The sequence below is a fragment of the Cryptomeria japonica genome, unplaced genomic scaffold, assembly GCF_030272615.1.
Source record: "Cryptomeria japonica unplaced genomic scaffold, Sugi_1.0 HiC_scaffold_91, whole genome shotgun sequence".
NCBI lineage: Eukaryota > Viridiplantae > Streptophyta > Pinopsida > Cupressales > Cupressaceae > Cryptomeria > Cryptomeria japonica.
This window is the reverse complement of record NW_026728913.1, coordinates 437,501-460,000: the sequence shown is the minus strand read 5'-3', so window position 1 is coordinate 460,000 and position 22,500 is coordinate 437,501. Positions and strand designations below refer to the sequence as shown.

General features: G+C 60.9%; 2 non-coding genes across 2 annotated transcripts; both read right to left on the bottom strand.

Annotated features, from left to right (window-relative positions):
• Nucleotides 1-3,133: 3,133 nt before the first annotated feature.
• Nucleotides 3,134-3,252, bottom strand: LOC131864778 (5S ribosomal RNA). The gene has a single exon (XR_009363541.1). It is a non-coding gene; the product is annotated as a 5S ribosomal RNA (ribosomal RNA).
• Nucleotides 3,253-11,069: 7,817 nt separating this feature from the next.
• LOC131864761 (5S ribosomal RNA) lies at nucleotides 11,070-11,188 on the bottom strand. The gene has a single exon (XR_009363524.1). It is a non-coding gene; the product is annotated as a 5S ribosomal RNA (ribosomal RNA).
• Between the last annotated feature and the right edge of the window lie 11,312 nt (nucleotides 11,189-22,500).

Sequence of the window (22,500 nt, the reverse complement as noted above, 5' to 3'; positions counted from 1 at the left end):
CCTTTTTCTGGAAATTAGTGAAGGCAGCGCATCAAAGGTGCGCACCTCGCTGCCCACCACGGTGCGCAACGCCGGTGGGCACCCGGGAGTGCTTCGAAGTGTGCTCCAAGGTGCTGCGTGCACGTTGTCGGAGCCCGGTTTGCCCCGGGTGCGCACCTCGCGTGCACCTTCGTCGGGGTGGGCACCTTGGCTGGGTTTGCCCCGGCTGCGCTCCGAAGCGGGGTTATTGGAGCGCCGCCTCTTTTTTTGTCGGAGCGTTTGGTGGGGTTTCTCGCATTGGCTCTTCCGAGGCCCGGTTGCCACCCTGGCGCGCACGAAGTCGGAAGTAGGGTTAATTGCCCGGGTGCGCACCTTTGCCAGGGTGGGCACCTTACCTGGGCTGCGCACCAGGGCGGGCTCAAGATGGCACGCGCGTTCCGTTTTTTTCACTATCTTTCAAAACGGAAATTTTAAAATCTCCTTTTTTTTTTGCCTTTTCTGGAAATTAGTGAAGGCAGCGCATCAAAGGTGCGCACCTCGCTGCCCACCTTGGTGTGCTCTGAGGTGCGCACCCGGGAGCGCTACGAAGTGTGCTCCAAGGTGCGGCGTGCACGTTGTCGGAGCCCGGTTTGCCCCGGGTGCGCACCTCGCCTGCACCTTGGCCGGGGTGGGCACCTTGGCTGGGTTTGCCCAGGGTGCGCTCCGAAGCGGGGTTACTGGAGCGCCCCCTCTTTTTTTGTCAGAGCGTTTGGTGGGGTTTCTCGCATTGGCTCTTCCCAGGCCCGGTTGTTGGGTGCGCTCCCACCCTGGCGCGCGCGAAGTTGGAAGTTGGGTTAATTGCCCGGGCGCGCACCTTCGCCAGGGTGGGCACCTTGGTGCGCACACCTTGGCTGGGCTGCGCACCAGGGCGGGCTCAAGATGGCACCAGCATTCCCTTTTTCTCACTATCTTTCAAAACGGAAATTTTAAAATCTCGTTTTTTTTTTGCCTTTTATGGAAATTAGTGAAGGCATCGCATCAAAGGTGCGCACCTCGCTGCCCACCTTGGTGTGCTCCGAGGTGCCCACCACGGTGCGCAACGCCGGTGCGAACCCGGGAGCGCCCCGATGTGTGCTCCAAGGTGCGGCGTGCACGAAGTCGGACCCCGGTTTGCCCCGGGTGCGCACCTCGCGTGCACCTTGGTGCGCACACCTTGGCTGGGTTGCGCGGCCTGGTGGGCACCATGGTGCGCACCAAGGAGCGCTCTGAAGTGTGCTCCAAGGTGCGGCGTGCACGAAGTCGGAGCCCGGTTTGCCCCGGGTACGCACCTTCGCCGGGGTGGGCACCTCGGCTGGGTTGCGCGCCCTGGTGCGCACCAAGGAGCGCTCCGAAGTGTGCTCCAAGGTGCGGCGTGCACGAAGTCGGAGCCCGGTTTGCCCCGGGTGCGCACCTCGCGTGCACCTTCGGCGGGGTTGCGCGCCCTGGTGGGCACCATGGTGCGCACCAAGGAGCGCTCCGAAGTGTGCTCCAAGGTGCGGCGTGCACGAAGTCGGAGCCCGGTTTGCCCCGGGTGCGCACCTCGCGTGCACCTTCGGCGGGGTTGCGCGCCCTGGTGGGCACCATGGTGCGCACCAAGGAGCGCTCCGAAGTGTGCTCCAAGGTGCGGCGTGCACGAAGTCGGAGCCCGGTTTGCCCCGGGTGCGCACCTCGCGTGCACCTTCGCCGCGGTGGGCACCATGGCGTGCACGAAGTCGGAGCCCGGTTTGCCCCGGGTGCGCACCTCGCGTGCACCTTCGCCGGGGTGGGCACCTCGGCTGGGTTGCGCGCCCTGGTGCGCACCAAGGAGCGCTCCGAAGTGTGCTCCAAGGTGCGGCGTGCACGAAGTCGGAGCCCGGTTTGCCCCGGGTGCGCACCTCGCGTGCACCTTCGCCAGGGTGGGCACCTCGGTGCGCACACCTTCTCAATGTTTTCTTGCCTTTTCTGGAAATTGGTGAATGCAGCGCATCAAAGGTGCGCACCTCGGTGTGCTCCGAGGTGCGAACCCGAGAGCGCTCCGAGGTGCCCACGAAGTCGAAAGTCGGGTTAATTGCATTGTTTTCCCCGGGTGCGCTCCGAGGTGCGCAACATCGGCGCGCACCAAGGAGGGCTCCGAAGTGTGCTCCAAGGTGCGCACGATGGCGTGCACCTCTGGTGCGCACGATTCGGAGCTCGGTTTGACCGGGGTGCGCACACCTTGGCTGGGTTGCGCACCTTTTGTGCGCTCCAAGGTGCGCACGAAGTCGGAGCTCGGTTTGCCCCGGGTGCGCACCTTCGCCAGGGTGCGCACCTTGATGCGCACGCCTTGGCTGGGCTGCGCACCTTGGTGGGCGCCATGGTGCGCACCTTTCGTGCGCTCCAAGGTGCGCACGAAGTCGGAGCTCGGTTTGCCCCGGGTGCGCACCTTGGTGGGCGCCATGGTGCACTCCGAGGTGCCCAAGATTGGTGCGCACCAAGGAGCGCTCCGAAGTGCGCTCCAAGGTGCGCGCAAAGTCGAAAGTTGGGTTAATTGTCCGGTTTGCCTCGGGTGCGCACCTTGCGTGCACCTTCGCCAGGGTGGGCGCCTTGGTGCGCACACCTTGGCTGGGCTGCGCACACCTTGGCACCCGCGTTTCCTTCATTTTAAATTTTTTTTTTTTACAATCTCTCAAGTGGGAAATTCTATAATCTCAACTTTTTTTGCCTTTTCAGGAAACTTTTGAATGGAGCGCATCATTGGTGCGCTCCGAAGTGTGCTCCAAAGCTCTCTCCAGCTGCGTGCACCTGCCCCGGCCGCGCACCCGGCCCCGCCCAGCTTCGCTCACCTGTCCCGGGCGTCTGGTGCGGAACCTTAGAGTAAGAAACATCACCGTGCACCTTGGCCAACGTGCGCGACTCGACCGAGCGCGCACTGGCCGAGGTGCACACCGATTTCACCTGGGTGCGCGCGCAGCACCTCGGGCGCACCGGGGTGCGCGCACAACGCCCGGGTTGCACCGTGGCCTGTGTGCTCGGGGCGCCTCGGGTGCGCGCTCGGTGTCGCCCCCGCGCGCGCGGTAGTGCGGGCAGCGCACCCCGGCCCGGCCCGGCCCCGACGAGAACGCAAACGGGCAAAAGGTTTATTCAAATAGCATTGCGATGCCCGGCGAAAAACTAAAAAAGGGTGCAACACCGGGACTTCCCGGGAGGTCACCCATCCCAGTACTACTTCGGCCCAAGCGCGCTTAACTGCGGAGTTCTGATGGGATCCGGTGCACTAACGCTGGTATGATCGCACCCGTTATGAGCTTGTCGCAGTGTGTACTTAGCAAACCGCGACCCACGTGCGAATCCACCCCGGCCACCCACCCCCGTCGAGGTGCACACCCTCCCTCGCGAAGTGCGCCCCGTTCGCCAAGTGTGAGCCCTGCCCGGGTGCGCGCACCTTGCTAGGGCGTCGGGTGTGCACCCGGCCCGGCCTACGTGCGTGCACCTGTAGGGGGCGTCGTGTGCGTGCAGTGTCCCGTCTGCAACGCGGTGCCCACACACCACCTCGGGCGCAACGACCTGCGCTCACATGTGGGCCGAGTGCACCTTGGTGCATGTTCGGGGCGCCTCGGGTGCACGCTCGATCTTGCCCCGGTGCACCAAGGCGCTCGGTTTGCCCCGGGTGCGCACTTGGTGCAAGGTGGGCACCCAAAATAGGGATCAAGCACCAAAACACAAGTTTCGGGATGCAAAATGGGACCCAAGGACCACAAATGCGTTCCAAGACCCATGATGGGTCCACGAGAACAAAAATGTGTTCCGAGACTTAATAAACAAATATTGGGTTTTAGGAGAAGAAACATGCTCTGATGCCCAAAACGAGAATCGACCCCGAAAAGGCCACAGGCCAAAAGTGGGATGCGAGACAAAAAAAAATGGGACCCGAGGACCAAAATTGGGTTCCCAGGTCGAAGACAGGGCAACCGGACAAGAAACGACCTCTAAGGCTCGAAATGAGTCCCGACGACTAAAACTTGACAAGAAGCACCCATCAGGCACCCAACTCGACACCCATGGGATGCCGACCCACCCGGGCTTCCACCTAGCACACCTTGGCACCCACCCACCCTCGCACCCAACCTCGCACCCAACTTAGCACCTTTGAACCCACATTGGCACTCACCCTGACCCTGGCACCTTGGAACCCACATTGGCACTCACCTTGACCCTGGCACCCACCTTTGCACTCACCTTGGGACCCACCCTGGCTCCCACCTCGGCACCCACCCAGACACCCACCTTGGTTCCTTGGCACCCACCTTGGATCCTTGGCACCCACCCCGACACCCACCTTGGCACGCAACTTGGCTACTTGCCACCCACCTTGGCTCCTTGACGCCCACCCCGACAACCACCCCGTGACCTACCCTGGCTAGGGTTGGTGCACACCCACCCTGGTGCCCACCTTGGCACCCACCCTATGACCCACCTTGGCACGCACCTTAGTACCCACCCCGTTACCCACCCTAGGACCCACCCCGTGACCCACCTTGGCCAGGGTGGGTGCCTTGGTGCGCACAACTTGCCTGGGCTGCACACCAGGGCGGGCTCAAGATGGCACCCGCGTTCCGTTTTTTTCACTATCTTTCAAAACGGAAATTTTAAAATCTCATTTTTTTCTTTTTTTTGCCTTTTCTGGAAATTAGTGAAGGCAGCGCATCAAAGGTGCGCAATGCTGGTGCGAACCCGGGAGCGCTCCGATGTGTGCTCCAAGGTGCGGCGTGCACGAAGTCCGAGCCCGGTTTGCCCCGGGTGCGCACCTCGCGTGCACCTTCGCCGGGGTGAGCACCTTGGCTGGGTTGCGCGCCCTGGTGCGTACCAAGGAGCGCTCTGAAGTGTGCTCCAAGGTGCGGCGTGCACGAAGTCGGAGCCCGGTTTGCCCCGGGTGTGCACCTCGGGTGCGCACCTCGCGTGCACCTTCGCTGCGGTGGGCACCTTGGCTGGGTTGCGCGCCTTGGTGGGCACCATGCAGTGCACGAAGTCGGAGCCCGGTTTGCCCCGGGCGCGCACCTCCGCCAGGGTGGGCACCTTGGTGCGCACAACTTGCCTGGGCTGCGCATCAGGAAGGGCTCAAGATGGCACCCGCGTTCCGTTTTTTTCACTATCTTTCAGAACGGAAATTTTAAAATATCGTTTTTTTTTGCCTTTTCTGGAAATTAGTGAAGGCAGCGCATCAAAGGTGCGCAACGCTGGTGCGAACCTGGGAGCGCTCCGATGTGTGCTCCAAGGTGCGGCGTGCACGAAGTCGGAGCCCGGTTTGCCTCGGGTGCGCCCTGGTGGGCACCATGGTGCGCACCAAGGAGCGCTCCGAAGTGTGCTCCAAGGTGCGGCCTGCACGAAGTCGGAGCCCGGTTTGCCCCGGGTGTGCACCTCGGGTGGGCACCTTGGTGCGCATGCCTTGCCTGGGCTGCGCACCAGGGCGGGCTCAAGATGGCACCCGCGTTCCTTTTTTTTCACTATCTTTCAAAACGGAAATTTTAAAATCTCATTTTTTTTTGCCTTTTTCTGGAAATTAGTGAAGGCAGCGCATCAAAGGTGCGCACCTCGCTGCCCACCACGGTGCGCAACGCCGGTGGGCACCCGGGAGTGCTTCGAAGTGTGCTCCAAGGTGCTGCGTGCACGTTGTCGGAGCCCGGTTTGCCCCGGGTGCGCACCTCGCGTGCACCTTCGTCGGGGTGGGCACCTTGGCTTGGTTTGCCCCGGCTGCGCTCCGAAGCGGGGTTATTGGAGCGCCGCCTCTTTTTTTGTCGGAGCGTTTGGTGGGGTTTCTCGCATTGGCTCTTCCGAGGCCCGGTTGCCACCCTGGCGCGCACGAAGTCGGAAGTAGGGTTAATTGCCCGGGTGCGCACCTTTGCCAGGGTGGCACCTTACCTGGGCTGCGCACCAGGGCGGGCTCAAGATGGCACGCGCGTTCCGTTTTTTTCACTATCTTTCAAAACGGAAATTTTAAAATCTCCTTTTTTTTTTGCCTTTTCTGGAAATTAGTGAAGGCAGCGCATCAAAGGTGCGCACCTCGCTGCCCACCTTGGTGTGCTCTGAGGTGCGCACCCGGGAGCGCTACGAAGTGTGCTCCAAGGTGCGGCGTGCACGTTGTCGGAGCCCGGTTTGCCCCGGGTGCGCACCTCGCCTGCACCTTGGCCGGGGTGGGCACCTTGGCTGGGTTTGCCCAGGGTGCGCTCCGAAGCGGGGTTACTGGAGCGCCCCCTCTTTTTTTGTCAGAGAGTTTGGTGGGGTTTCTCGCATTGGCTCTTCCCAGGCCCGGTTGTTGGGTGCGCTCCCACCCTGGCGCGCGCGAAGTTGGAAGTTGGGTTAATTGCCCGGGCGCACACCTTCGCCAGGGTGGGCACCTTGGTGCGCAAACCTTGGCTGGGCTGCGCACCAGGGCGGGCTCAAGATGGCACCAGCATTCCCTTTTTCTCACTATCTTTCAAAACGGAAATTTTAAAATCTCGTTTTTTTTTTGCCTTTTATGGAAATTAGTGAAGGCATCGCATCAAAGGTGCGCACCTCGCTGCCCACCTTGGTGTGCTCCGAGGTGCCCACCACGGTGCGCAACGCCGGTGCGAACCCGGGAGCGCCCCGATGTGTGCTCCAAGGTGCGGCGTGCACGAAGTCGGACCCCGGTTTGCCCCGGGTGCGCACCTCGCGTGCACCTTGGTGCGCACACCTTGGCTGGGTTGCGCGGCCTGGTGGGCACCATGGTGCGCACCAAGGAGCGCTCCGAAGTGTGCTCCAAGGTGCGGCGTGCACGAAGTCGGAGCCCGGTTTGCCCCGGGTGCGCACCTTCGCCGCGGTGGGCACCATGGCGTGCACGAAGTCGGAGCCCGGTTTGCCCCGGGTGCGCACCTCGCGTGCACCTTCGCCGGGGTGGGCACCTCGGCTGGGTTGCGCGCCCTGGTGCGCACCAAGGAGCGCTCTGAAGTGTGCTCCAAGGTGCGGCGTGCACGAAGTCGGAGCCCGGTTTGCCCCGGGTGTGCACCTCGGGTGCGCACCTCGCGTGCACCTTCGCTGCGGTGGGCACCTTGGCTGGGTTGCGCGCCTTGGTGGGCACCATGCAGTGCACGAAGTCGGAGCCCGGATTGCCCCGGGCGCGCACCTCCGCCAGGGTGGGCACCTTGGTGCGCACAACTTGCCTGGGCTGCGCACCAGGAAGGGCTCAAGATGGCACCCGCGTTCCGTTTTTTTCACTATCTTTCAGAACGGAAATTTTAAAATCTCGTTTTTTTTTGCCTTTTCTTGAAATTAGTGAAGGCAGCGCATCAAAGGTGCGCAACGCTGGTGCGAACCTGGGAGCGCTCCGATGTGTGCTCCAAGGTGCGGCGTGCACGAAGTCGGACCCCGGTTTGCCCCGGGTGCGCACCTCGCGTGCACCTTGGTGCGCACACCTTGGCTGGGTTGCGCGCCCTGGTGGGCACCATGGTGCGCACCAAGGAGCGCTCCGAAGTGTGCTCCAAGGTGCGGCGTGCACGAAGTCGGAGCCCGGTTTGCCCCGGGTGCGCACCTCGCGTGCACCTTCGCCGCGGTGGGCACCATGGCGTGCACGAAGTCGGAGCCCGGTTTGCCCCGGGTGCGCACCTCGCGTGCACCTTCGCCGGGGTGGGCACCTTGGTGTGCAGACCTTGGCTGGGTTGCGCGCCCTGGTGGGCACCATGGTGCGCACCAAGGAGCGCTCCGAAGTGTGCTCCAAGGTGCGGCCTGCACGAAGTCGGAGCCCGGTTTGCCCCGGGTGTGCACCTCGGGTGGGCACCTTGGTGCGCATGCCTTGCCTGGGCTGCGCACCAGGGCGGGCTCAAGATGGCACCCGCGTTCCTTTTTTTTCACTATCTTTCAAAACGGAAATTTTAAAATCTCATTTTTTTTTGCCTTTTTCTGGAAATTAGTGAAGGCAGCGCATCAAAGGTGCGCACCTCGCTGCCCACCACGGTGCGCAACGCCGGTGGGCACCCGGGAGTGCTTCGAAGTGTGCTCCAAGGTGCTGCGTGCACGTTGTCGGAGCCCGGTTTGCCCCGGGTGCGCACCTCGCGTGCACCTTCGTCGGGGTGGGCACCTTGGCTGGGTTTGCCCCGGCTGCGCTCCGAAGCGGGGTTATTGGAGCGCCGCCTCTTTTTTTGTCGGAGCGTTTGGTGGGGTTTCTCGCATTGGCTCTTCCGAGGCCCGGTTGCCACCCTGGCGCGCACGAAGTCGGAAGTAGGGTTAATTGCCCGGGTGCGCACCTTTGCCAGGGTGGGCACCTTACCTGGGCTGCGCACCAGGGCGGGCTCAAGATGGCACGCGCGTTCCGTTTTTTTCACTATCTTTCAAAACGGAAATTTTAAAATCTCCTTTTTTTTTTGCCTTTTCTGGAAATTAGTGAAGGCAGCGCATCAAAGGTGCGCACCTCGCTGCCCACCTTGGTGTGCTCTGAGGTGCGCACCCGGGAGCGCTACGAAGTGTGCTCCAAGGTGCGGCGTGCACGTTGTCGGAGCCCGGTTTGCCCCGGGTGCGCACCTCGCCTGCACCTTGGCCGGGGTGGGCACCTTGGCTGGGTTTGCCCAGGGTGCGCTCCGAAGCGGGGTTACTGGAGCGCCCCCTCTTTTTTTGTCAGAGCGTTTGGTGGGGTTTCTCGCATTGGCTCTTCCCAGGCCCGGTTGTTGGGTGCGCTCCCACCCTGGCGCGCGCGAAGTTGGAAGTTGGATTAATTGCCCGGGCGCGCACCTTCGCCAGGGTGGGCACCTTGGTGCGCACACCTTGGCTGGGCTGCGCACCAGGGCGGGCTCAAGATGGCACCAGCATTCCCTTTTTCTCACTATCTTTCAAAACGGAAATTTTAAAATCTCGTTTTTTTTTTGCCTTTTATGGAAATTAGTGAAGGCATCGCATCAAAGGTGCGCACCTCGCTGCCCACCTTGGTGTGCTCCGAGGTGCCCACCACGGTGCGCAACGCCGGTGCGAACCCGGGAGCGCCCCGATGTGTGCTCCAAGGTGCGGCGTGCACGAAGTCGGACCCCGGTTTGCCCCGGGTGCGCACCTCGCGTGCACCTTGGTGCGCACACCTTGGCTGGGTTGCGCGGCCTGGTGGGCACCATGGTGCGCACCAAGGAGCGCTCCGAAGTGTGCTCCAAGGTGCGGCGTGCACGAAGTCGGAGCCCGGTTTGCCCCGGGTACGCACCTCGCGTGCACCTTCGCCGGGGTGGGCACCTCGGCTGGGTTGCGCGCCCTGGTGCGCACCAAGGAGCGCTCCGAAGTGTGCTCCAAGGTGCGGCGTGCACGAAGTCGGAGCCCGGTTTGCCCCGGGTGCGCACCTTCGCCGCGGTGCGCACCATGGCGTGCACGAAGTCGGAGCCCGGTTTGCCCCGGGTGCGCACCTCGCGTGCACCTTCGGCGGGGTTGCGCGCCCTGGTGGGCACCATGGTGCGCACCAAGGAGCGCTCCGAAGTGTGCTCCAAGGTGCGGCGTGCACGAAGTCGGAGCCCGGTTTGCCCCGGGTGCGCACCTCGCGTGCACCTTCGGCGGGGTTGCGCGCCCTGGTGGGCACCATGGTGCGCACCAAGGAGCGCTCCGAAGTGTGCTCCAAGGTGCGGCGTGCACGAAGTCGGAGCCCGGTTTGCCCCGGGTGCGCACCTCGCGTGCACCTTCGCCGCGGTGGGCACCATGGCGTGCACGAAGTCGGAGCCCGGTTTGCCCCGGGTGCGCACCTCGCGTGCACCTTCGCCGGGGTGGGCACCTCGGCTGGGTTGCGCGCCCTGGTGCGCACCAAGGAGCGCTCCGAAGTGTGCTCCAAGGTGCGGCGTGCACGAAGTCGGAGCCCGGTTTGCCCCGGGTGCGCACCTCGCGTGCACCTTCGCCAGGGTGGGCACCTCGGTGCGCACACCTTCTCAATGTTTTCTTGCCTTTTCTGGAAATTGGTGAAGGCAGCGCATCAAAGGTGCGCACCTCGGTGTGCTCCGAGGTGCGAACCCGAGAGCGCTCCGAGGTGCCCACGAAGTCGAAAGTCGGGTTAATTGCATTGTTTTCCCCGGGTGCGCTCCGAGGTGCGCAACATCGGCGCGCACCAAGGAGGGCTCCGAAGTGTGCTCCAAGGTGCGCACGATGGCGTGCACCTCTGGTGCGCACGATTCGGAGCTCGGTTTGACCGGGGTGCGCACACCTTGGCTGGGTTGCGCACCTTTTGTGCGCTCCAAGGTGCGCACGAAGTCGGAGCTCGGTTTGCCCCGGGTGCGCACCTTCGCCAGGGTGCGCACCTTGATGCGCACGCCTTGGCTGGGCTGCGCACCTTGGTGGGCGCCATGGTGCGCACCTTTCGTGCGCTCCAAGGTGCGCACGAAGTCGGAGCTCGGTTTGCCCCGGGTGCGCACCTTGGTGGGCGCCATGGTGCACTCCGAGGTGCCCAAGATTGGTGCGCACCAAGGAGCGCTCCGAAGTGCGCTCCAAGGTGCGCGCGAAGTCGAAAGTTGGGTTAATTGTCCGGTTTGCCTCGGGTGCGCACCTTGCGTGCACCTTCGCCAGGGTGGGCGCCTTGGTGCGCACACCTTGGCTGGGCTGCGCACACCTTGGCACCCGCGTTTCCTTCATTTTAAATTTTTTTTTTTTACAATCTCTCAAGTGGGAAATTCTATAATCTCAACTTTTTTTGCCTTTTCAGGAAACTTTTGAATGGAGCGCATCATTGGTGCGCTCCGAAGTGTGCTCCAAAGCTCTCTCCAGCTGCGTGCACCTGCCCCGGCCGCGCACCCGGCCCCGCCCAGCTTCGCTCACCTGTCCCGGGCGTCTGGTGCGGAACCTTAGAGTAAGAAACATCACCGTGCACCTTGGCCAACGTGCGCGACTCGACCGAGCGCGCACTGGCCGAGGTGCACACCGATTTCACCTGGGTGCGCGCGCAGCACCTCGGGCGCACCGGGGTGCGCGCACAACGCCCGGGTTGCACCGTGGCCTGTGTGCTCGGGGCGCCTCGGGTGCGCGCTCGGTGTCGCCCCCGCGCGCGCGGTAGTGCGGGCAGCGCACCCCGGCCCGGCCCGGCCCCGACGAGAACGCAAACGGGCAAAAGGTTTATTCAAATAGCATTGCGATGCCCGGCGAAAAACTAAAAAAGGGTGCAACACCGGGACTTCCCGGGAGGTCACCCATCCCAGTACTACTCCGGCCCAAGCGCGCTTAACTGCGGAGTTCTGATGGGATCCGGTGCACTAACGCTGGTATGATCGCACCCGTTATGAGCTTGTCGCAGTGTGTACTTAGCAAACCGCGACCCACGTGCGAATCCACCCCGGCCACCCACCCCCGTCGAGGTGCACACCCTCCCTCGCGAAGTGCGCCCCGTTCGCCAAGTGTGAGCCCTGCCCGGGTGCGCGCACCTTGCTAGGGCGTCGGGTGTGCACCCGGCCCGGCCTACGTGCGTGCACCTGTAGGGGGCGTCGTGTGCGTGCAGTGTCCCGTCTGCAACGCGGTGCCCACACACCACCTCGGGCGCAACGACCTGCGCTCACATGTGGGCCGAGTGCACCTTGGTGCATGTTCGGGGCGCCTCGGGTGCACGCTCGATCTTGCCCCGGTGCACCAAGGCGCTCGGTTTGCCCCGGGTGCGCACTTGGTGCAAGGTGGGCACCCAAAATAGGGATCAAGCACCAAAACACAAGTTTCGGGATGCAAAATGGGACCCAAGGACCACAAATGCGTTCCAAGACCCATGATGGGTCCACGAGAACAAAAATGTGTTCCGAGACTTAATAAACAAATATTGGGTTTTAGGAGAAGAAACATGCTCTGATGCCCAAAACGAGAATCGACCCCGAAAAGGCCACAGGCCAAAAGTGGGATGCGAGACAAAAAAAAATGGGACCCGAGGACCAAAATTGGGTTCCCAGGTCGAAGACAGGGCAACCGGACAAGAAACGACCTCTAAGGCTCGAAATGAGTCCCGACGACTAAAACTTGACAAGAAGCACCCATCAGGCACCCAACTCGACACCCATGGGATGCCGACCCACCCGGGCTTCCACCTAGCACACCTTGGCACCCACCCACCCTCGCACCCAACCTCGCACCCAACTTAGCACCTTTGAACCCACATTGGCACTCACCCTGACCCTGGCACCTTGGAACCCACATTGGCACTCACCTTGACCCTGGCACCCACCTTTGCACTCACCTTGGGACCCACCCTGGCTCCCACCTCGGCACCCACCCAGACACCCACCTTGGTTCCTTGGCACCCACCTTGGATCCTTGGCACCCACCCCGACACCCACCTTGGCACGCAACTTGGCTACTTGCCACCCACCTTGGCTCCTTGACGCCCACCCCGACAACCACCCCGTGACCTACCCTGGCTAGGGTTGGTGCACACCCACCCTGGTGCCCACCTTGGCACCCACCCTATGACCCACCTTGGCACGCACCTTAGTACCCACCCCGTTACCCACCCTAGGACCCACCCCGTGACCCACCTTGGCCAGGGTGGGTGCACCCACCCTGGTGCCCACCTTGGCACCCACCCATCCTAGCACCCAGCCTGTGACCGGGCTTGGAACCCAACCTTGCACCCGCACCCGTCTTGGCCAGTGTGGGTGCGCACCCATCCTGGCACCCACGTTGTGACACACCCTTTAACCCACGCACCCTAGCACCCACGTTGGCACCCACCTTGGAACCCAACCTAGCAACTTGGCACCCACCCCGTGACCCACCTTGGCATCCACCATAGCAGTCGCCGACTTGGCACCCACCTCGGCACCCACCTTGACACTTGTGGACCCACCTTGCCACTCACCCTAGCATCGACCCATCCTAGCACCCACCCTGGCACCTTTGCACCCTAGCACTCACCCATCCTAGCACCTAACCTGTGACCCACCTTGACACTCACCCTCGCACCCACCTTGGAACCCAACCTAGCACCCACCCACCCTGACACCAACCCTAGCACCTACCCACCCTTGCACCCACCCTGTGACCCATCTTGGCACCCACCCATCCTACCACTCAACCTATCACCCACCTTCTCACCCACCTTGGCATCCACCTTAGCACCCACCCACACTGGCACCTTGGCACCCACCTCGGGCAAGGTGGGTGCACACCCACCCTGGCACCCAATTTAGAACCCACCGAGCATGTTACCCACCTTGGCACCCACATTGCAGCCCACCCTAGTACCCACCCTATGACCCACATTGGCATCCACACCCTAGCACCCAGGCACCTCGACACCCGCCTTGACACCCACCCTAGCACTGAACCTGTGACCCACCTTGGAACTCACCCTAGAACCCACCCACCCTGTGAACCACCTTGGCATCCACCTTAGCACCCACCCACCTTGGCACCCACTCTAGCACTCACCCATCCTAACACCCAACTTGTTACCCACCTTGGCACCCGCCCTCGCGTCCACCTTGAAACCCACCCTAGCACCCACCCACGCAGGAGCCCACCTTGGCACCCAACCTAACACCCACGCATCCTGGCACCCAACTTGTGACCCACCTTGGAACCCACCCTAGTACCCACCTTTGAACCCACTATATCACCAACCCACCTTGGCACCCACCCTATGACCCTCTTTGGAATCCACCCTAGCACGCACCCACCCTGGCACCCACCATGGAGCGCACCCTAGCACCCACCCACCTCGGCACGCACCTCAACACCCACCTTGGTGTGCGCACTGCGCCAACCTCTCAAAGACCCTATGTGGTGCGCTCCAAAGTGTACACCTTTGGTGCGCTCCAAGGTGCGCACCTTTGGTGCACACCGAGGTGCACACCAAAGTGTGCACCGAGGTGAGCACCAAAGTGCACTCCAGGGTGCACACCAAGGCGTGCACCTTTGGTGCGGTCAATGCAAACGAATTCGGAAGTTGGGGTCGATGTCCTAATCGCTGCTGCAGACTACACGTATGAGAATCGGACAAATAGCTTTATATAGGGGAGGTGTTGCGTTTGATGGGTCGACTCCCCTGGTTGTGTGCACTGCACCAACTTCAAAGACCCTGTCTTGTTTAAGAAGTCAAAAGTTGGGGTGGATGTCCTAATCATTGCTGCAGTCTACGCATGTATGAGAATCAGACAAATAGCTTATATAGGGGAGGTGTTGCATTCGGTGGGTTGACTCCCCTGGTTGTGCGCACTGCGCCAACCTCAAAGACCCCGCATAGCAGAAGAAGTCGGAAGTCGGATTTTGGTGAGCACCAAGGCGTGCACCTTTGGTGCGGTCAACGCAGACGAATTCAGAAGTTGGGGTGGATGTCCTAATCGTTGTTGCAGGCTACACATGTATGAGAATCAGACAAATAGCTTATATAGGGGAGGTGTTGGGTTTGATGGGTCAACTCCCTTGGTTGTGCGCATTACGCCAACCTCAAAGACCTTGTTTTCGTTAAGAAGTCAAAAGTTGGGGTCAATGTCCTAATGGCTCCTGCAGGCTACACATGTATGAGAATCGGACAAATAGCTTATATAGGGGAGGTGTTGGGTTTGATGGGTCGACTCCCCTGGTTGTGCGCATTACGTCAACCTCAAAGACCTTGTTTTCGTTAAGAAGTCAAAAGTTGGGGTCGATGTCCTAATTGCTCCTGTAGACTACACATGTATGAGAATCAGACAAATAGCTTATATAGGGGAGGTGTTGGGTTTGATGGGTTGACTCCCCTAGTTGTTCGCATTACACCAACCTCAAAGACCTTGTTTTCGTTTAGAAGCCGAAAGTTGGGGTCGATGTCCTAATTGCTCCTGCAGGCTACGCATGTATGAGAATCAGACAAATAGCTTATATAGGGGAGGTGTTGGGTTTGATGGGTCGACTCCCCTGGTTGTGCGCATTGCGCCAACCTCAAAGACCCTGCATTGCGGATGAAGTCGAAAGTCAGAGTTTGGTGTGCTACAAGGTGTGGTCGAAGGTGCTCACCTAGGTGTGCACCTTTGGAGCACAGGAAAAGTGCCCTCCAAAAGTGCGCACCTTTGGAGTGCACAAAAGTGCCCTCCAAAAGTGCGCACCTTTGGAGCGCAGAAAAGTGCCCTCCAAAAAGTGCCCTCCAAAAGTGCGCACCTTTGGAGCGCAGAAAAGTGCCCTCCAAAAAGTGCCCTCCAAAAGTGCGCACCTTTGGAGCGCAGAAAAGTGCCCTCCAAAAAGTGCCCTCCAAAAGTGCGCACCTTTGGAGCGCAGAAAAGTGCCCTCCAAAAAGTGCCCTCCAAAAGTGCGCACCTTTGGAGCGCAGAAAAGTGCCCTCCAAAAAGTGCCCTCCAAAAGTGCGCACCTTTGGAGCGCAGAAAAGTGCCCTCCAAAAAGTGCCCTCCAAAAGTGCGCACCTTTGGAGCGCAGAAAAGTGCCCTCCAAAAAGTGCCCTCCAAAAGTGCGCACCTTTGGAGCGCAGAAAAGTGCCCTCCAAAAAGTGCCCTCCAAAAGTGCGCACCTTTGGAGCGCAGAAAAGTGCCCTCCAAAAAGTGCCCTCCAAAAGTGCGCACCTTTGGAGCGCAGAAAAGTGCCCTCCAAAAAGTGCCCTCCAAAAGTGCGCACCTTTGGAGCGCAGAAAAGTGCCCTCCAAAAGTGCGCACTTTTGGTGCGCACCAAGGCGCTGGTTCGGTCGTTGCAGGCGAGTTCGGAAGTTGGGGTCGATGTCCTGAGCGGAGGTGCAAACTACACAGGTGTCGGAATCGGACAAATAGCTTATATAGGGGAGGTGTATGCTTCGATGGGTCGACTCCCCAGGTTGAGCGCACCGCGCCAACCTCAAAGACCCTACGGTATGGATGAAGTCGGAAGTTGGGTCCGATGACCGATTCGATTAGTAGGTATGCTCATGAGGTCGGAATTTGGGTCCGATGACCTGCCATGTGCAGGAAGGCGAATGTTGACACTGTGCGTTGCAAGGTGCACACCAAGGCGCTGGTGCGGTCTTTTTAGTCGAGTTCGGAAGTTGGGGTCGATGTCCTGATCGGAGGTGCAAGCTACACAGGTGTGGGAATCGGACAAATAGCTTATATAGGGGAGGTGTATGCTTCGTTGGGTCGACTCCCCGGGTTGAGCGCACCGCGCCAACCTCAAAGACCCTACGGTATGGATGAAGTCGGAAGTTGGGTCCGATGACCGATTCGATATGTAGGCATACTCGCGAGGTCGGAATTTGGGTCCGATGACCTGCCACGTGCAGGAAGGCGAATGTTGGCACTGTGCGTTGCAAGGTGCGCACCAAGGCGCTGGTTCGGTCGTTGGAGGCGAGTTCGGAAGTTGGGGTCGATGTCTTGATCGGAGGTGCAAACTACACAGGTGTGGGAATCGGACAAATAGCTTATATAGGGGAGGTGTATGCTTCGTTGGGTCGACTCCCCGGGTTGAGCGCACCGCGCCAACCTCAAAGACCCTACGGTATGGATGAAGTCGGAAGTTGGGTCCGATGACCGATTCGATATGTAGGCATACTCGCGAGGTCGGAATTTGGGTCCGATGACCTGCCATGTGCAGGAAGGCGAATGTTGGGACTGTGCGTCGCAAGGTGCGCACCAAGGCGCTGGTGCCGTCGTTGCAGTCGAGTTCGGAAGTTGGGGTCGATGTCCTGGTCAGAGGTGCAAACTACACAGGTGTGGGAATCGGACAAATAGCTTATATAGGGGAGGTGTATGCTTCGATGGGTCGACTCCCTGGGTTGAGCGCACCGCGCCAACCTCAAAGACCCTACAGTATGGATGAAGTCGGAAGTTGGGTCCGATGACCGATTCGATACGTAGGCATATTGGCGAGGTCTGAATTTGTGTCCGATGACCTGCCATGCGCAGGAAGGCGGAATTTGGGTCCGATGACCGAGTTGATGGCGTGCCATGCGCAGAAAGGCGGAATTTGGGTCCGATGACCGAGTTGATGTTGATGGCCCGCCATGCACAGGAAGGCGGAATTTGGGTCCGATGACCGATTTGAAGGCGTGCCATACGCAAAAAGGCGGAGTTTGGGTCCGATGACCGAGTTGATATTGATGGCCCGCCATGCGCAGGAAGGCGGAATTTGGGTCCGATGACCTGACATACGCATGGAGTCCGACTCGGGGGCCGATGTTCGATTCGATGACTTGCATTGTGGGTAAAGTCGGAAGTTGTGGTCTTTGACCCGATTCGATGACCAGACTTCGGCTGCTTGAGAATCGGACAAATAACTTATATAGGGGAGGTAGTGTTCTCGAGCATCCTCCCCCCGTGCCCGTTTATGTCGATTGATGCTGGTGCTCGACTGGTTGGAGCGCTCGGATGCAAAAATCTTGCACCAGGATTTATCGATTGTGATGGACACGGCAAGTCTCCTGATTGCTATGCAGGAGCTCATCGTGAATCTCTATGCGGCCTTGGTATGGACTCGACCTGCGGAATGGTTCGGCAATGGTAGTCGCTCCAACACGTCCTTGCAATGGCCACAGAGGTGATTCGACTAGAGCTCCAGTCTAGCTTTTGGGTTGCTTGGCGGACTGGTATAGCCGCGATCGAGTTCCGGCCATGAACGTTTTAGATAGCTCTTGGGCTTTCTGGGACGGAAGTCGGAAGTTTGGGCTGTTGTCCGATTTGATGACCATTCTTCGGATGTGTGAGAATCGGACAAATAACTTATATAGGGGACTGTGTTGTCTCACGCAGCCCCCTCCGTGCCCCTCTATCTCGACCGATGTTGGTGCTTGAAAGGGTTGGGATCGCTCGGATTTATAAACGTGCACCACCATTTGTCGAGTGTGAGGGACGCGGCAGGTCTCCTAAATGCTATGCGGGCGCTCTCTGAGAATCTCTATCCGGCCTCGACACAGACTAGTCTTGCTGAATGGTTTGGCACTGGTAGTCGATCCAACACGTCGTTGTTGTGGCCGCCTAGGCGATTCGATTCGAGCCCCCGTCTAGCTTTTGGGTTGCTTGGCGGATTTTGCCCTATCCGCAAGTGAGCTCGGTCCCTAAACGTTCGAGAAACCCGATTGCTATGCGCCGACTCTCTTTCTTGCGAGCCTCCATCTAGCTTTTGGGTCTCTACGGAACGGAAGTCGGAATCTGGGACCGTTGTTTGATTCGACGAGGCAGACTACGGTTGTGCGAGAATCGGACAAATAACTTATATAGGGGAGGTGTTGACTGGAGCATTCTCCCCCGTGCCCCTCTAACTCGACCAATGCTGGCGCTCGAACGGTGGTAGCGCTCGGATTTTCATTGAGCGCCAGCATTGGTCGATTTAGAGGGGCATGCGAGATTCCCGAATGCTATGCGAGGGCTCTAACGGAAATGTCTATTGGTTTCGGTATGGATGCAATTGCGAGTGGTTCGGCAAAGGTAGTCGTTCCGATGCGTCCATGTCGTGGCCAAATCGATAATTCGATTTGAGCCCTCGTATAGCATTTGGGTCTCTCGATGTGATTCCGCATTCCAGTCCCTTTGGGCACTGCTTGAGCCGCATCCCAGGGGGTTCCCTTCCCAATAATCTGCCTCGCAACCCGATTGCTATGCGGTGAGGCTCCTCGGCCGCCTCGGAACTATCTGTGTATCAGACGCATCGCGGGATAAGGGGTTGGCAACGGTAGTCGCCCCAAGCGCGTCCGATGCTTGGACCATTCCGAGGCGGCCCTGAAGCCTCTTCCGTCTAGCCGTTGGGTCCTTCTCGCCGCATCCCTCGCCTCGCACCCCGATTGCTATGCGGTGAGGCTCCTCGGCCGCCTCGGAACTATCTGTGTATCGGACGCGTCGCGGGATAAGGGGTTGTCACTGGTAGTCGCCCCAAGCGCGTCCGATGCTTGGACCATTCCGAGGCGGCCCTGAAGCCTCTTCCGTCTAGCCGTTGGGTCCTTCTCGCCGCATCCCTCGCCTCGCACCCCGATTGCTATGCGGTGAGGCTCCTCGGCCGCCTCGGAACTATCTGTGTATCGGACGCGTCGCGGGATAAGGGGTTGTCATTGGTAGTCGCCCCAAGCGCGTCCGATGCTTGGACCATTCCGAGGCGGCCCTGAAGCCTCTTCCGTCTAGCCGTTGGGTCCTTCTCGCCGCATCCCTCGCCTCGCACCCCGATTGCTATGCGGTGAGGCTCCTCGGCCGCCTCGGAACTATCTGTGTATCGGACGCGTCGCGGGATAAGGGGTTGTCACTGGTAGTCGCCCCAAGCGCGTCCGATGCTTGGACCATTCCGAGGCGGCCCTGAAGCCTCTTCCGTCTAGCCGTTGGGTCCTTCTCGCCGCATCCCTCGCCTCGCACCCCGATTGCTATGCGGTGAGGCTCCTCGGCCGCCTCGGAACTATCTGTGTATCGGACGCGTCGCGGGATAAGGGGTTGTCACTGGTAGTCGCCCCAAGCGCGTTCGATGCTTGGACCATTCCGAGGCGGCCCTGAAGCCTCTTCCGTCTAGCCGTTGGGTCCTTCTCGCCGCATCCCTCGCCTCGCACCCCGATTGCTATGCGGTGAGGCTCCTCGGCCGCCTTGGAACTATCTGTGTATCGGACGCGTCGCGGGATAAGGGGTTGTCACTGGTAGTCGCCCCAAGCGCGTCCGATGCTTGGACCATTCCGAGGCGGACCCGAAGCCTCTTCCGTCTAGCCGTTGGGTCCTTCTCGCCGCATCCTTCGCCTCGCACCCCGATTGCTATGCGGTGAGGCTCCTCGGCCGCCTCGGAACTATCTGTGTATCGGACGCGTCGCGGGATAAGGGGTTGTCACTGGTAGTCGCCCCAAGCGCGTCCGATGCTTGGACCATTCCGAGGCGGACCCGAAGCCTCTTCCGTCTAGCCGTTGGGTCCTTCTCGCCGCATCCCTCGCCTCGCACCCCGATTGCTATGCGGTGAGGCTCCTCGGCCGCCTTGGAACTATCTGTGTATCGGACGCGTCGCGGGATAAGGGGTTGTCACTGGTAGTCGCCCCAAGCGCGTCCGATGCTTGGACCATTCCGAGGCGGACCCGAAGCCTCTTCCGTCTAGCCGTTGGGTCCTTCTCGCCGCATCCCTCGCCTCGCACCCCGATTGCTATGCGGTGAGGCTCCTCGGCCGCCTTGGAACTATCTGTGTATCGGACGCGTCGCGGGATAAGGGGTTGTCACTGGTAGTCGCCCCAAGCGCGTCCGATGCTTGGACCATTCCGAGGCGGACCCGAAGCCTCTTCCGTCTAGCCGTTGGGTCCTTCTCGCCGCATCCCTCGCCTCGCACCCCGATTGCTATGCGGTGAGGCTCCTCGGCCGCCTTGGAACTATCTGTGTATCGGACGCGTCGCGGGATAAGGGGTTGTCACTGGTAGTCGCCCCAAGCGCGTCCGATGCTTGGACCATTCCGAGGCGGCCCCGAAGCCTCTTCCGTCTAGCCGTTGGGTCCTTCTCGCCGCATCCCTCGCCTCGCACCCCGATTGCTATGCGGTGAGGCTCCTCGGCCGCCTTGGAACTATCTGTGTATCGGACGCGTCGCGGGATAAGGGGTTGTCACTAGTAGTCGCCCCAAGCGCGTCCGATGCTTGGACCATTCCGAGGCGGCCCCGAAGCCTCTTCCGTGTAGCCGTTGGGTCCTTCTCGCCGCATCCCTCGCCTCGCACCCCGATTGCTATGCGGTGAGGCTCCTCGGCCGCCTTGGAACTATCTGTGTATCGGACGCGTCGCGGGATAAGGGGTTGTCACTGGTAGTCGCCCCAAGCGCGTCCGATGCTTGGACCATTCCGAGGCGGACCTGAAGCCTCTTCCCTCTAGCCGTTGGGGCTTTCTCGCCGCATCCCTCGCCTCGCACCCTGATTGCTATGCTGTGAGGCTCCTCGGCCGCCTTGGAACTATCTGTGTATCGGACGCATCGCGGGATAAGGGGTTGGCAGTGGTAGTCGCCCCAAGCGCATCCGATGCTTGGACCATTCCGAGGCGGCCCTGCAGCCTCTTCCGTCTAGCCGTTGGGGCCATCTCGCCGCATCCCCCACCTCGCACCACGATTGCTATGCGGTGAGGCTCCTTGGCCGCCTCGGAACTATCTGTGTATCGGACGCATCGCGGGATAAGGGGTTGTCACTGGTAGTCGCCCCAAGCGCGTCCGATGCTTGGACTATTCCGAGGCGGCCCTGCAGCCTCTTCCGTCTAGCCGTTGGGGCCATCTCGCTGCATCCCCCACCTCCTCGGCCGCCTCGGAACTATCTGTGTATCGGACGCATCGCGGGATAAGGGGTTGGCAGTGGTAGTCGCCCCAAGCGCGTCCGATGCTTGGACTATTCCGAGGCAGCCCTGCAGCCTCTTCCGTCTAGCCTTTGGGGCCATCTCGCCGCATCCCTCGCCTCGCACCCCGATTGCTATGCGGTGAGGCTCCTCGGCCGCCTGGGAACTATCTTCGTATCGGACGCATCGCGGGATAAGGGGTTGTCACTGGTAGTCGCCCCAAGCGCGTCCGATGCTTGGACTATTCCGAGGCGGCCCTGTGGCCTCTTCCGTCTAGCCGTTGGGGCCATCTCGCCGCATCCCCCACCTCGCACCCCGATTGCTATGCGGTGAGGCTCTTCGGCCGCCTTGGAACTATCTTCGTATCGGACGCATCGCGGGATAAGGGGTTGTCACTGGTAGTGGCCCCAAGCGCGTCCGATGCTTGGACTATTCCGAGGCGGCCCTGCAGCCTCTTCCGTCTAGCCGTTGGGGCCATCTCGCCGCATCCCCCACCTCGCACCCCGATTGCTATGCGGTGAGGCTCCTCGGCCGCCTTGGAACTATCTTCGTATCGGACGCATCGCGGGATAAGGGGTTGTCACTGGTAGTCGCCCCAAGCGCGTCCGATGCTTGGACTATTCCGACGCGGCCCTGTGGCCTCTTCCGTCTAGCCGTTGGGGCCATCTCGCCGCATCCCCCACCTCGCACCCCGATTGCTATGCGGTGAGGCTCCTCGGCCGCCTTGGAACCATCTTCGTATCGGACGCATCGCGGGATAGGGGGCTGTCACTGGTAGTCGCCCCAAGCGTGTCCGATGCTTGGACCATTCCTAGGCGGCCCTGAAGCCTCTTCCGTCTAGCCGTTGGGGCCTTCCCGCCCCATCCCTCGCCTCGCACCCCCGATTGCTATGCGGTGAGGCTCCTCGGCCGCCTTGGAACCATCTGTGTATCGGACGCATCGCGGGATAAGGGGTTGGCACTGGCAGTCGCCCCAAGCGCGTCCGATGCTTGGACCATTCCGAGGTGGCCCTGAAGCCTCTTCCGTCTAGCCGTTGGGGCCTTCCCGCCCCATCCCTCGCCTCGCACCCCGATTGATATGCGGTGAGGCTCCTCGGCCGCCTTGGAACTATCTGTGTATCGGACGCATCGCGGGATAAGGGGTTGGCACTGGTAGTCGTCCCAATCGCATCCGATGCTTGGACCATTCCGAGGCGGCCCTGCAGCCTCTTCCGTTTAGCCGTCGGGGCCTTCCCGCCGCATCCCTCGCCTCGCATCCCGATTCCTATGCGGTGAGTCTTCTCGGCCGCCGCGGAACTATACCTGTTATTGCTACTGCATCCTTCGGCTGGTAACCTCCTCTGCCGCCTTGGAACGTTCTCTTTGTCGGACGCGTCGCGGGATAAGGGGTTGGCACTGGTAGTCGCCCC